This window comes from Vulpes vulpes, chromosome 8, assembly GCF_048418805.1.
Source record: "Vulpes vulpes isolate BD-2025 chromosome 8, VulVul3, whole genome shotgun sequence".
NCBI lineage: Eukaryota > Metazoa > Chordata > Mammalia > Carnivora > Canidae > Vulpes > Vulpes vulpes.
This window is the reverse complement of record NC_132787.1, coordinates 28,330,967-28,343,617: the sequence shown is the minus strand read 5'-3', so window position 1 is coordinate 28,343,617 and position 12,651 is coordinate 28,330,967. Positions and strand designations below refer to the sequence as shown.

Genomic DNA, 12,651 nt, shown 5'->3' with positions numbered 1-12,651 from the left:
ACTGTGGAGTATTGCTTTAGAAACCATGATTTTGCTTGGCAGCAGAAAGGAAAATTCAAAGGTACACGAATATTCTTTGCTTTCACCTTTTAAAATGTGTTTGAATACATTTTATTGGTAGAACCTATTTCTCATCCTGACTCCTGGCTGCAGGGTACATGGGAAGTGTCACTTTAAGTTTTTCAGAATCTGCAGTCAGACATATACAGAAGGGAAAAGGTTGGAATGGTGTTTAATGAACCAATCCACAGCATTCGCTAATGCTACTAATGAACAATGGGCACCCCAGCAGAGCAAGTATTATTAAAATACTGTTTTATTTCAACTGAATACTCTCTAATGAACCTTTCATTTGTGTTTATTCTTTAGTAGTTGAATAATCCTTTAGAATAAAATTATTGGATTAATTTCAAAAAGAAGGTAAAAAAAACATAGTTTGAATGAGGTTTGGAAATGTCAATATCAATTTCTTGCTCCTTTATACTAGACTTTAAACAAATACTATTTCTGAAGGTCTGAAAGTTTTATCTTTACAGAGACTTCATACTCTATTGATACACTTTTTCCTTGCCCCCAGACTACAGTGAATGAAAGAACAAACACTTTACTTTTCATATAGCAGCAATGCAACTAGCACTTCATTTCAAAATGACTTGATCAAGACATAGCCTTTCTTTGTCAGTTTCCTAATATTTGAAGTAGGAATATATAAGTAATTTTATCACATCTGCAACTGCCTTCATTTGTTTTTTTTCTTTTTCTTTTTCATTTGTTTTTATTGAAGTTCAATTTGCCAACATAAAGTATAACACCCAGTGCTTATCCATCAAGTGCCCTCCTCAGTGCCCTTCACCCAGTTCATTTGTTTTTCAGTGAGGTACTAACTGAGTTCAAATCACCATAGTAGGCAACAGAACTGGGGGGAGGAAATGTAAGCTCCAAGATAGCAGGGATCTTTGTCAGTCTTATTTATCAGACTATACCCGGAACTAAGCAGGTGCTAGGCACCCAGGAGATACTCTATCAGAATTCTTGACTTAATAAGTGAGGTCCTATTTTCAAAAGGAGTTATGCAAATAATATTAGGAGGAACGAGGAAGAGGAAAATTGCTAAGCATATGTGAAACATGCACGTTGTCAGTCTCAAGGTTGTGAACTATAATGCTCTGTATTAAAATTTCAAGACTACTGTTAAACTCTCTTATTGTTAAAATTAGGGTTGAAGAATCTTTGCCAGGTTTGAGGCAAGACTACAGGTTGACTAGCAAGGAACCTATCTAACACATTTGGAAATGTGTTTTCTAAAAATGAAGGCATTTAAAACATTAAAAAATTAAAATGAAGGCATTTGAATAAATAAATTTATTTTAAAGTGGGGGAAATAAATATATGTGAAAAAATTTTATATGTACTTGGACATCAATTTCTTAATGCCTTGAGCAGGAAAGTTTTAGGAGTCTATCCACCAAGACACTTAAAACTCTTGTTTCCAACACTTTTTAACTTTGCATTTTATAATAAAAAGCACAGACAAGATAACCTCAAGTAATATTAACAAACACACAGGAAATGGAAGAAACTGATACTGTAAAGATTGCCTTTTTCCCAAAAGGGAAAAATTTCAGCAATGAAGGTTGATCATTTTGTCTTAAATGCTTTGCCTGAAAAATGAGTATACTACTCAGTAAGAAACATAGTTTAACCTGTTTAAGTAGTAGGCACAGAACAAAACCATGAAAAAGTGAATTACAGAAATAGCACAATTGTCCATTTGATTTTATTTTTAATTAAAAGTTCTACTGAAATCAGTATGCATACATGTTAAGTAAGGAAATAGATGGTTGTATTGAAGGGTGTTCAAAGAAAACAAAGTACAAGGTACAGTTCGGTACCTATTCTTGTTAACAAATAATGACTATCAAACCACACTAACCTTATTCTTTCAGTTCCACCAAGATTAGATTGTTACTTTTCGAAATAGTTCAGCTCTCTCAGCTTCTCCCCAAATGTACATGAGTCTACCATACATAGGTTAAGAGATTTGTAGGTGCAAAAATGCCCAATTTTTCAAGGGAGTATTTTTTTTTAAATGAGTGGCTCATTCTAGGAATTAATGTAAAGTAGTATAATGTTTTAAGATAAGATCATTACATGTAAAGCTGTTTTTAAACCCCTCTCCTTCTCCAGAGTCTTAAAGTTAAGAATTGCAACCTAGGTTATGATTAAAATATAAAGGTAAACCATTTTCACCTTCCATTTCCAAGCGAAGCTTCCACTTTGTCTTAATCTCTCACACCTGTGTTGCTCTGTAAGGCAAGGAGTATGAAGAAAGGAGATACATTTTGAACTTTTCATGATATAAATATCTTTCCATAAGCAGCATTGAAAGTAAATTAAATTCTCAATTTTCTGCTCTCCATTCTCCCATCCAAGAAATCTAGTCTTAAATATATATATATATGATATACTATATATCATATATAATATTGTGTATATATATATATAATTAAAAGAAAGGAAAAAAAAGACGTGCGGATCCTATGATATATTTTGGTAACAAAAAAGTGACCCAACATATTTTTGGTTGCTAAAACTTTCTCTAATAAAGCAAGCATGCTTCTGGCTGAACCTAGTTCCTGGATCCAATTAGATAATTTTATGGGCTGCCGCAAAATTTCCACTCATTGCTTATTTTCAACAGTAGTATACCAAAATGAGAACAACAAACTACTCACATCCATTTTCTTATTAGCCTTCTAAATATTCATTTTATTTTTTTTTCTTTGAAATATGATTAGATAATAAATATTTTAAAAATTGAAATTTACTATGGTCCTGAGGTTGAGAAAACAAAATTGACATTTTCCTAACCTTGAAAAAAAAGAACATATTAAATCCTAATTAAATAAAGAAAATAACTTGATAGTCAAATTCACAGAATGGCTAGAGGAGCATGTTCAAGGATTCACTTCTGCTTCTGCAAATCGAAACCACTTGTTCCCCATCCCCATCCACTCCCTCGTTCAAATGCAGAATAATATGAGCAAAAACAGGGAAGAGAAATAGCTCACCTTACCCAATTTTTCCAAAAATATATTTTGTTTGCATATTGCTGTTCAGTATCATTTGGCAAAAATTCTGTTTAGCACAGAGAAGCTAATTCATTGCTAAATTTTCTACTTAAATCCTGTATTCATTATGTAAACTCCTTTTTCCATATAGCCCTCCAGGGTTTGATGAAAAATAGATTCCTAAACAAGTCAAACCTGCCAAACAGGAATAAAAGCTTTCCGTGCAAGCATAATGTTCCCTTGAAATAGAAGTGTTTTAGCTTGTACGAACATACTTCACTCTTAAAAAGCAATGAGATGTTTCATTTCAGGAAGATGTATGCTTCAGGTAAGACATTGAAACAAGTAAACTTCCTGGGCTTAACCAAATACATTGAAGAGTATCTGAATTCAAAAGTATTGTTGAGGCAAAGTAGCTTCTTAATTATATTATAAAACTTAAATGGCAGAAGAGTTTAAAACCTGAGTAAGTCTGTAAATATTCTCCAGAAGAACTGATGATGCCTTGATTATCTCCTCTCTCCCTCTTTCCCACCCTCTCTTCATCAGACCTCATAGATAGCATATCCTTTATGGCATTTCCTAACTGCTCACTTTTATGTCTGACAGAGTCTTGAGCCAATTTCATTCATGCCTGCTGGTTGATTTTTTTTCTTTGTGCGCATTTCGTTCGGTATCTTGAAGATAGTGCCAGTAGTCTATAGACTGCGTGCTGGTGATGACTCCAAAAGGAAATTCTTATTAAAGAAAGGGTGGATACTCTTAACACATGGGCTTCAAACTGACCAGAGTCCCTGCTGGAGAAAAGCAGCTGTTTTCTTTCTGTTCTATCACCTCATGCTGGGCTCCTGCCCTGTCTTGTCTGGCTGCCTCTGTACTGGCAGCTCACTGCAGGCTAATGGGAACCAATGTGTGTCCTAATCACCCCCTTACTTTCTTACCTGGCAAACAAATAGGTTTCTGGTATTTAGGATTAAAGATAGAAATGATATGCCCTACTTTAAAAAGGTAGTTATGGTACATAACTTGTGTCTAGTGTCAAACTTTTAAAATACATTATCTAATGTCCTACTGTGTATCAGGTAACAGCAGAGAGATTAAAGAACTCAAGTCACTTACGTTATGAATAACGTCACCTGGGTCATTAGTAATGTCATGAAGAGTTGAGATTTGAATCCAGGTTTTCTTATTCCAACTTCAGGGCTCTTTCCATGACATGCTACTTGTATTCCATATATGTCTACTTGCTATCTGGGCCACACAGAAAGGAAGCCTGTGAATTGAGCATAAGGAAATAGTACCGGGACTGAGCTGGCGAACAAGTTGGCTGCATCAGCTTCTGTGTAAAAGAATCACATTAAGCAGATGAGTTAACTGATTCATTGAATGAACAAGCTCATATGTTGCCAGTGTCAGCCTCCAGGCCATGATTTCACTTTTTTTTTTTTTTTTCCCTCTCTGAGCTGGGATCATTTTCGCCGCGAGGAAGCCCTCTTCAAGTAAGCAAACAGCAGACTATAATTCTCTTGGAGCTTAGACAGAAAAGTTGATATAATAGTCATTTCCTATCTAGAAATAAATTGCATTGGATGTCTAACTAAATTATTACTTTCTTTTCCAAATTTATGATCTGATAAAATAATACAGATAATCATTGCAAAAAATGAATCTTTATAATTATTTAAGCGTAAATCCATTTTAATTGTTATTAGCTCTTAGCAATAGTCTTTTAATGATACAAGTGCTCCATTTTAAAATTATTAGTTATTTCTCTGTTGGATGGAATATTTTCAAAAATTATTTCCTCTACAAGAATAAGGGTGATGTGTATCCTTGAACTTCTGACGTATACATACATTTCTTTTCTTGACTTTATTTTGTATTTCTAAATATTTTCCACTTAGAAATGCTTTGAAGTTGAAAATTGAGTTATTTTGTAAATTATCTTCTTTTTATTGATATTTAACTAAATACTGGGGTCAGAAAGAAGAGTCTGTGAAATACTGACTTTGAATTATGTTAAAAGTCACAGAATATATGATCAATTTCCATAAGCAATGCTTGTCCTTGAAAAGAATGTATAATTCCATTAATTAAATGCAATATTCTACATATGTCCATTACATCAAGCTTTTTATTTTTTCAAATCTTCTATATGTCTAATGATATTTTATCTAATTGATCTATAAATCATGTGAGATTTCTATGCAATCCTTTCATTATGAAGGTGCATTTTTTCAGTTTCTCTTGTAGCACTATAATGTGTAACGGAATGAATTCTGAAGGAATCACTTTCAGTACATACATATCTCAGATACCTACAAGGTGAATTGAATCTTTTAGATCTATAAAGTGCTCCTTTTTTTCTCCAGACGTGTTTTTTGCAGGTAGCTTGTTTGGTTTGTTTTTAACATAATGACACCAGTTTTCTGGTTGTTATTACTGTTTGCCTGGGATATCTTTTCCTGTCCTTTTCATTTTAAGCAATCTTCATCCTTGCATATCTAGTACGTCTCAAGCACACCTGATGGGCTTTTTTTCTTTTCAACACAACATCCCAATCTAGAGATTTTACGTAATATACTCAGACCATTTAAGTTTATGTGCTTCTGATAAACTTTTTCATTTCTACCATTTCAGAGAATGCTTATATTTTTACAACTTTTGGTATTTTCCTGACACCATTGGACCTTCTTCCAAATTGATCAAGGGTTGTTGTTGTTACTGCTTTCACTTCCTTCTTCCTGCTGTAGAAAGATACATTTTCCGTTATCTTAGTGGTTACATCTAAAAATTTAACATGCATTCCTGAAATGTCTAAAGTTATCTTATATCTGTACTTCTTCCTGAACAACACAAATAACTTTTAAAATTTGGATCACCCAACCCCAATTTACATAGTCTTGTGGTCTAATATTTAATTACATCTAATTTATTTTGATCTCCAAATTAGCAATTATTATTGTTTATACAGCCAATGCTAGTTTAGAATTATCTACATATTTACTATAATTTTACTCACCATTTCTTTAGTAGAACATGTTTTCATCTTGTTCTACTTCTTGAAAGACAGTTTTGCTGAATATTGATTGTCTTATGTTCCTCAATTGACTTTTTTTCACAATCATTGTTTGCTCCCTCTTTTGTTATGATATTTTTGCTTAGGTCTTATTCTGATTACCTTCTTATAACTGTGCATCTTTGAATAGGGGTGATTCTAAGACAGCTCCTTTTTGAAAGACTGTATAGGAAGGAAACCAGGAAAATTATCTATATGAACATACAGCCTGGATTCAGATCTGTTTTTCCAGACATTTTCTCATCTACACTCTACCTTTTGAGTAAATATTCTCCGAGACAGAAAGACATCTACCTACCTCACAGGGAAGGCCAGAATGCATTGTCAGATGGGCCAAGACAAGGTATTTGTTTTCAGCTAATTGAAACCAATGTCACACTTTTATTCTCCTCTACCTTTTGAGACTAATAGCCTGTTCTCTAAAAGCATACATGGGATGTCTGCACACTTGCTTACTCAGCAACGTTTTTCTTCAATTCTTTGAAGAATTCTCTTCCTTAGAGTCTTCATGATGATGTTCTTCTCCCACAGTATTGAAGTCATTCTATAAGCAGCAGATTGGTTATTTATTCATTGCGTGTTTGTCTGCATGTGTGCATGTCCATATGTTTGCTTATACACATGCATGGCTATGTATTCAGCCTTTAAGAAGGAAATGTTTATCCAGAGAAATTAGTGATATGTGTATTTTCTTTTCATCTGTACTCTGATCAATTAGGCTTTAACTGAATCCCTTTAGATGTGCCCTATTTTCTAGTTCCTAATGAGCTTTCAATTTATTCAAACGCTAAGGAACTAAAGATAACTACACACACCCATACCTAGTTTTAGATTATCTGAACACATTATTATACACACACACATGCATGCACACATGCATACACACACACTCTCTTTTTTTTAAGATTTAATTTATTTATTCAGGAGAGACAGAGGGAGAGACGCAGAGACATACGCAGAGAGAGGAGCAGGGCAATGCAGGGAGCCCGATGCAGGACTCGATCCTGGGACTCCAGGATCATGCCCTGGGCCGAAGGCAGGCGCCCAACTGCTGAGCCACGCAGGCATCCCCACACACACTCTTGAACACGTACATCCTGAGAAAAAAAAACTGCTGTCAGGATGTTTTTAATCTTTTTTTCAAACTTACAGTGATTTTATACAAGAACACTGTATGCTCTTTGATGTAATTCCTCAGTATTAGCCACCCCCTACTACTATTACTTTGTAGCTCATTATTTTCACTTGGTTGGAGTTTGAAAATTGAAGAAGGGAAAAGAACTCTCTTTTTGTGACATGCATATAACATTGCAAATTACTTTCTTAGTTCATTCTCAAGAATTTCAGCACCATAAAATAAAGACCATGGTTTTATCTCTATTCCAGGCCTTATCTCCAGTGACTATCACAGTGACTGGCATAGAATAGGTGTTCAATATACTTTCATTTTGTGAATAGAAGACATAAACACTGATTGCCTCAAAGAGCAGAATTCAAACAGCACAGGCATAATTTTTTTTCTGATCTTAAAGACAGTACAGGATAGAGGCCTTCCCTATGTCTTTCAAACAACTTATCTTAATTTTCGTTTTACTACTGGCCTTTTTGGTGGTAAAGTTATTCACTTTAGTAAATTGCCATTTTATTATTTGTACTAATTTTCATGAATTTATGTCAATTTCCAATTACTTTGCTAACCATATTTTTTTGCTATTTCAAATCGTTTTAAACTTTTACTTGAAAAAAAAAATAAACTTTTATTTGACAGTTACCAAATAGTTTTCTATTGCTAAATATAACAAATGAAGAATACATATACTAGTCCTTAAAATCATAAAATCATAAGTTGAGTCCAAAATAAAAAAAGAAGACTAAAAACCTTTCTGATACGTATTTTAAAATTATAGTACTTGAAAAAAAATAAAATAAGTTATAGTACTTGGCTTTCTAATCTTTATACAATACTATATAATTATTTTTTAACCTCACACTTATAGTTTATTTTACTACCAATCAATAATTTCTTATAATACTAATTTTCTGAAAGATGATATCAAAATCACTAGCATCAATAGTGGGTTATTCAGTTGACCTCTTAAAATATAGTAATCTTTTTTTTAATTGTAAGAGTTGATTCCAACTCTTCCATTTCCTAGCTATATGAGCTCTAAAGATGCTTACATGCTTTGGGCCTTAATTTCCTTTAAAATGAAGAAATTGATGATGTCTATTCGATGGACCTTCATGAGGCTTAAATTTTGTATTAGTATTAAATAAGTTAAAAACAGAATGCATTTAGAATACTGCTTTACATATTCTAAATTAGCACTCAATAAATGTTTGCAATGATTGTAATTACTAAATTATATTTTTAAGCGGCATTTTCCAGAATATATTCTGACAATCTTCCAAAAAATATTAATGAGCATGGTTAGAAGGGGTATGGCCATGTATAGGTTTTCATTATCCTGTTACCAGAACATAGAGTTAGGTTCATGGTCCAGTCTGAACTAATCCTAGTACTTCACTCTCTGCCTACCACTGACCCCAGTGATTTATCCAAAGATGTGCATATGAGCGAAGCCAGGTCAATCGTATTCCTGCTCTAAGTTTTCAAACTGATGTCATATACTATGCAGGAAAAACATGTTTCCCAAAAGTCTCTACCCATATTTCCCTTCCTGAAAAAAAGTCCATTTCGCTGTGGAAAATACAGAAGCTAGTGAATTAGAGAAAGAACTTCAAGAAAGAGAAAGAGAGGCTTAGTTGTGGCAGTGTTCATGTTCCTAGTTCACATTATATTCTTTTGGATTTTCTGCCACTTGTGACCAAGAGTCCTGACCAAAACAAAAGTGCTCTCAAAAAAGTATCCTGTGGGCTACCTGGCTGGCTCAGTTGGTTAAGCATCTGCTTTCAGCTCAGGTCATGATCCCAGGGTCCTGGGATTGAGCCCCAAGTGGAGTCCTGAAATTTGGCTCTCTGCTCAGTGGGGTGTCTACTTCTCCCTTTGCCACTCCCCCTGCTTATGCTCTCTTGCTATCAAATAAATAAATAAATAAATAAATAAATAAATAAATAAATAAATAAATCTTGAAAAAAAAAAAGTATCCTGAGTAAACCAGTTTTAAAATACTGCAAAACCTTTCTGGACATTTAACAAAAGCACAGTAAAATCTCTATACTTTCACATTAAAACAAACAAACTAACTAACAAAAACATGCTTACCTTAGTGTAAGTCAGAATTCCTCAAACATATTGGCATTTTTCCTGACAATTTCTCATAACAAATGACAAACTTGTTTTCACAGCACAACCTGATGTTTCACAGTGGTTTGAGAACCACTGATACAGAATTCTCATGATTCCACATTTTAGATCTTTATAGAACTTACTTTACGATTGTAATCTATATTTAATGGTGTTAAGTTTTTTTATCCAGGTGATTAAGTATGTCTGCCCTGTTCCATCTATTAAGCAACTCAATATGTCTTTCATGTCTAACTTCAAAATTGATATGTGCTAGGGTTGATTCATGCATTTTCTTTTTAGTTTCTTTGATGCATATGTCTGTAACTATTTTCTTAGTACATTGTTTTATTTATGTGACTCTAAAATGTGTATTATTTTTCATATGCAAGTCCCTATTAATATTTTTCCATCCTTTTCCTTACCAAAAGTACGTTAGAATAAGCTCAACCATTTCCCAAATAACAGTATTGAATTAAGTGTATAAATTCTTCCTCTAAGTTCATTTATATTTTTTAATTTTACATGTTCTCATCCGTAAACCTTGTGTCTCCACATTTTTAAGGATTTAACACATTCTTCTTACATAATCATATCATTACAAATAATAATAATATCCTCCTTTCTAATGGTTATATCTTCATTTATTTTGTTGCATTGGCTATACTTCTAAAATAACTTGACAGAAGAAATAATTTTCTTATACTTAATTTGAAGGAGAAATTTCATAGTGTTTCTCCATTACATAAAATTTGGTTATTAGTGTGTGCAAGTTATTTTTAATCTGTTTAATTATGTTTTTTTTTCATTTGTGGTTCACCATTTAAAAATAATCACAAATAGATGAAAATATCAAATCCAATAATTATTTTTCTGCTATAATTTATTAATGAAGTATTTATTAAAGGATACCATCTTGTGCAGATTAAAAAAGAAAAATTATAAAATATAAAATTTTACAATAAATTGAGTTATTAAGAAATCCCAGAAGTGACCATTAATTCACGTTTTTAAAGTACACACACACACATACACATACACATACACATACACATAAACACACACACTCTTATTTGATACAAATGCCCATACCTGTTATAACTTCTTGAGAAATTGCACTAAAATGTTCTTGATGCTTTTTGTCCTCTATTGTTTTCTGATACTTATCACCACTGTTTACTATCTTGTTTAATTTGGTGTGCTTCTGTATGTGACATGATGTGTGTATATTTGAGTTAACATACTTGACAAAACTTGTAACTTTGCTTTGATACTTTTTATGTTTCTGTTGCAAAAACTACACAATTGAGAATATATTTTTGAATAATGACTTTTAATCCAATTAGCTGCTTGTATTTACTGTCATTAGAGATGCAATTGATCCTACCTGAGTCATTTTGTTTTCTGTTTTTTTTTTTAAATTAATTTTTATTGGTGTTCAATTTACCAACATACAGAAAAACACCCAGTGCTCATCCCGTCAAGTGTCCCCCTTAGTGCGCATCACCCATTCCCCCGACCCCCCACCCTCCTCCCCTTCCACCACCCCTAGTTCGTTTCCCAGAGTTAGGAGTCTTTATGGTCTGTCTCCCTTCCTGATATTTCCCACACATTACTTTTCCCTTCCTTTATATTCCCTTTCACTATTATTTATATTCCCCAAATGAATGAGAACATACACTATTTGTCCTTCTCCGATTGACTTACTTCACTCAGCATAACACCCTCCAGTTCCATCCACGTTGAAGCAAATGGTGGGTATTTGTCGTTTCTAATGGCTAAGTAATATTCCATTGTATACATAGACCACATCTTCTTTATCCATTCATCTTTCGATGGACACCGAGGCTCCTTCCACAGTTTGGCTATTGTGGACATTGCTGCTAGAAACATCGGGGTGCAGGTGTCCCGGCATTTCATTGCATCTGAATCTTTTGGGTAAATCCCCAACGGTGCAATTGCTGGGTCGTAGGGCAGGTCTATTTTTAACTCTTTGAGGAACCTCCACACAGTTTTCCAGAGTGGCTGCACCAGTTCACTGTCCCACCAACAGTGTAAGAGGGTTCCCTTTTCTCCGCATCCTCACCAACATTTGTTGTTTCCTGCCTTGTTAATTTTCCCCATTCTCACTGGTGTGAGGTGGTATCTCATTGTGGTTTTGATTTGTATTTCCCTGATGGCAAGTGATGCAGAGCATTTTCTCATGTGCATGTTGGCCATGTCCACGTCTTCCTCTGTGAGATTTTTCTTCATGTCTTTTGCCCATTTCATGATTGGATTGTTTGTTTCTTTGGTGTTGAGTTTAATAAGTTCTTTATAGATTTTGGAAACTAGCCCTTTATCTGATACGTCATTTGCAAATATCTTCTCCCATTCTGTAGGTTGTCTTTTAGTTTTGTTTACTGTATCGTTTGCTGTCCAAAAGCTTCTTATCTTGATGAAGTCCCAATAGTTCAATTTTGCTTTTGTTTCTTTTGCCTTTGTGGATGTATCTTGCAAGAAGTTACTGTGGCCAAGTTCAAAAAGGGTGTTGCCTGTGTTCTTCTCTATGATTTTGATGGAATCTTGTCTCACATTTATCTCTCATCCATTTTGAGTTTATCTTTGTGTATGGTGAAAGAGAGTGGTCCAGTTTCATTCTTCTGCATGTGGATGTCCAATTTTCCCAACACCATTTATTGAAGAGACTGTTTTTCTTCCAATGGATAGTCTTTCCTCCTTTATCGAATATTAGTTGACCATACAGTTCAGGGTCCACTTCTAGGTTCTCTATTCTGTTCCATTGATCTATGTGTCTGTTTTTGTGCCAGTACCACACTGTCTTGATGACCACAGCTTTGTAGTACAACCTGAAATCTGGCATTGTGATGCCCCAGCTACGGTTTTCTTTTTTAAAATTCCCCTAGCTATTCGGGGTCTTTTCTGATTCCGCACAAATCTTAAAATAATTTGTTCTAACTCTCTGAAGAAAGTCCATGGTATTTTGATAGGGATTGCATTAAATGTGTAAATTGCCCTGGGTAACATTGACATTTTTACAATATTAATTCTGCCAATCCATGAGCATGGAATATTTTTCCATCTCTTTGTGTCTTCCTCAATTTCTTTCAGAAGTGTTCTATAGTTTTTAGGGTATAGATCCTTTGCCTCTTTGGTTAGGTCTATTCCTAGGTATCTTATGCTTTTGGGTGCAAAGGTAAATGGGATTGACTCCTTAATTTCTCTTTTTTCGGTCTCATTGTTAGTGTATAGAA

At 33.9% G+C, this 12,651-nt stretch overlaps 1 protein-coding gene and 1 long non-coding RNA gene across 6 annotated transcripts in view; one reads left to right on the top strand and one right to left on the bottom strand.

Annotated features, from left to right (window-relative positions):
- LOC140599904 (uncharacterized) overlaps positions 1-6,312 on the bottom strand; it is an 83,694-nt gene extending 77,382 nt beyond the window's left edge. The window contains exons 1-3 of one of the 2 annotated variants that reach the window (XR_012002947.1): positions 6,094-6,312; positions 4,191-4,344; positions 2,251-2,306 (exon numbers count right to left, since the gene is read on the bottom strand). This is a non-coding gene — a long non-coding RNA (uncharacterized lncRNA). Of the gene's footprint in view, positions 1-2,250; positions 2,307-4,190; positions 4,345-6,093 lie in introns of those variants that run through there. The other variant, XR_012002946.1, reaches the window with a different exon arrangement.
- The window catches only part of PIK3C2G (phosphatidylinositol-4-phosphate 3-kinase catalytic subunit type 2 gamma), a 364,684-nt gene continuing 355,124 nt past the window's right edge, over positions 3,092-12,651 (top strand). For 3 of the 4 annotated variants that reach the window (XM_072765941.1, XM_072765940.1, XM_072765937.1), the window contains exon 1: positions 4,441-4,570. The gene's annotated coding sequence lies outside the window, so the exon portion shown is untranslated. Of the gene's footprint in view, positions 3,400-4,440; positions 4,571-12,651 lie in introns of those variants that run through there. The other variant, XM_072765938.1, reaches the window with a different exon arrangement.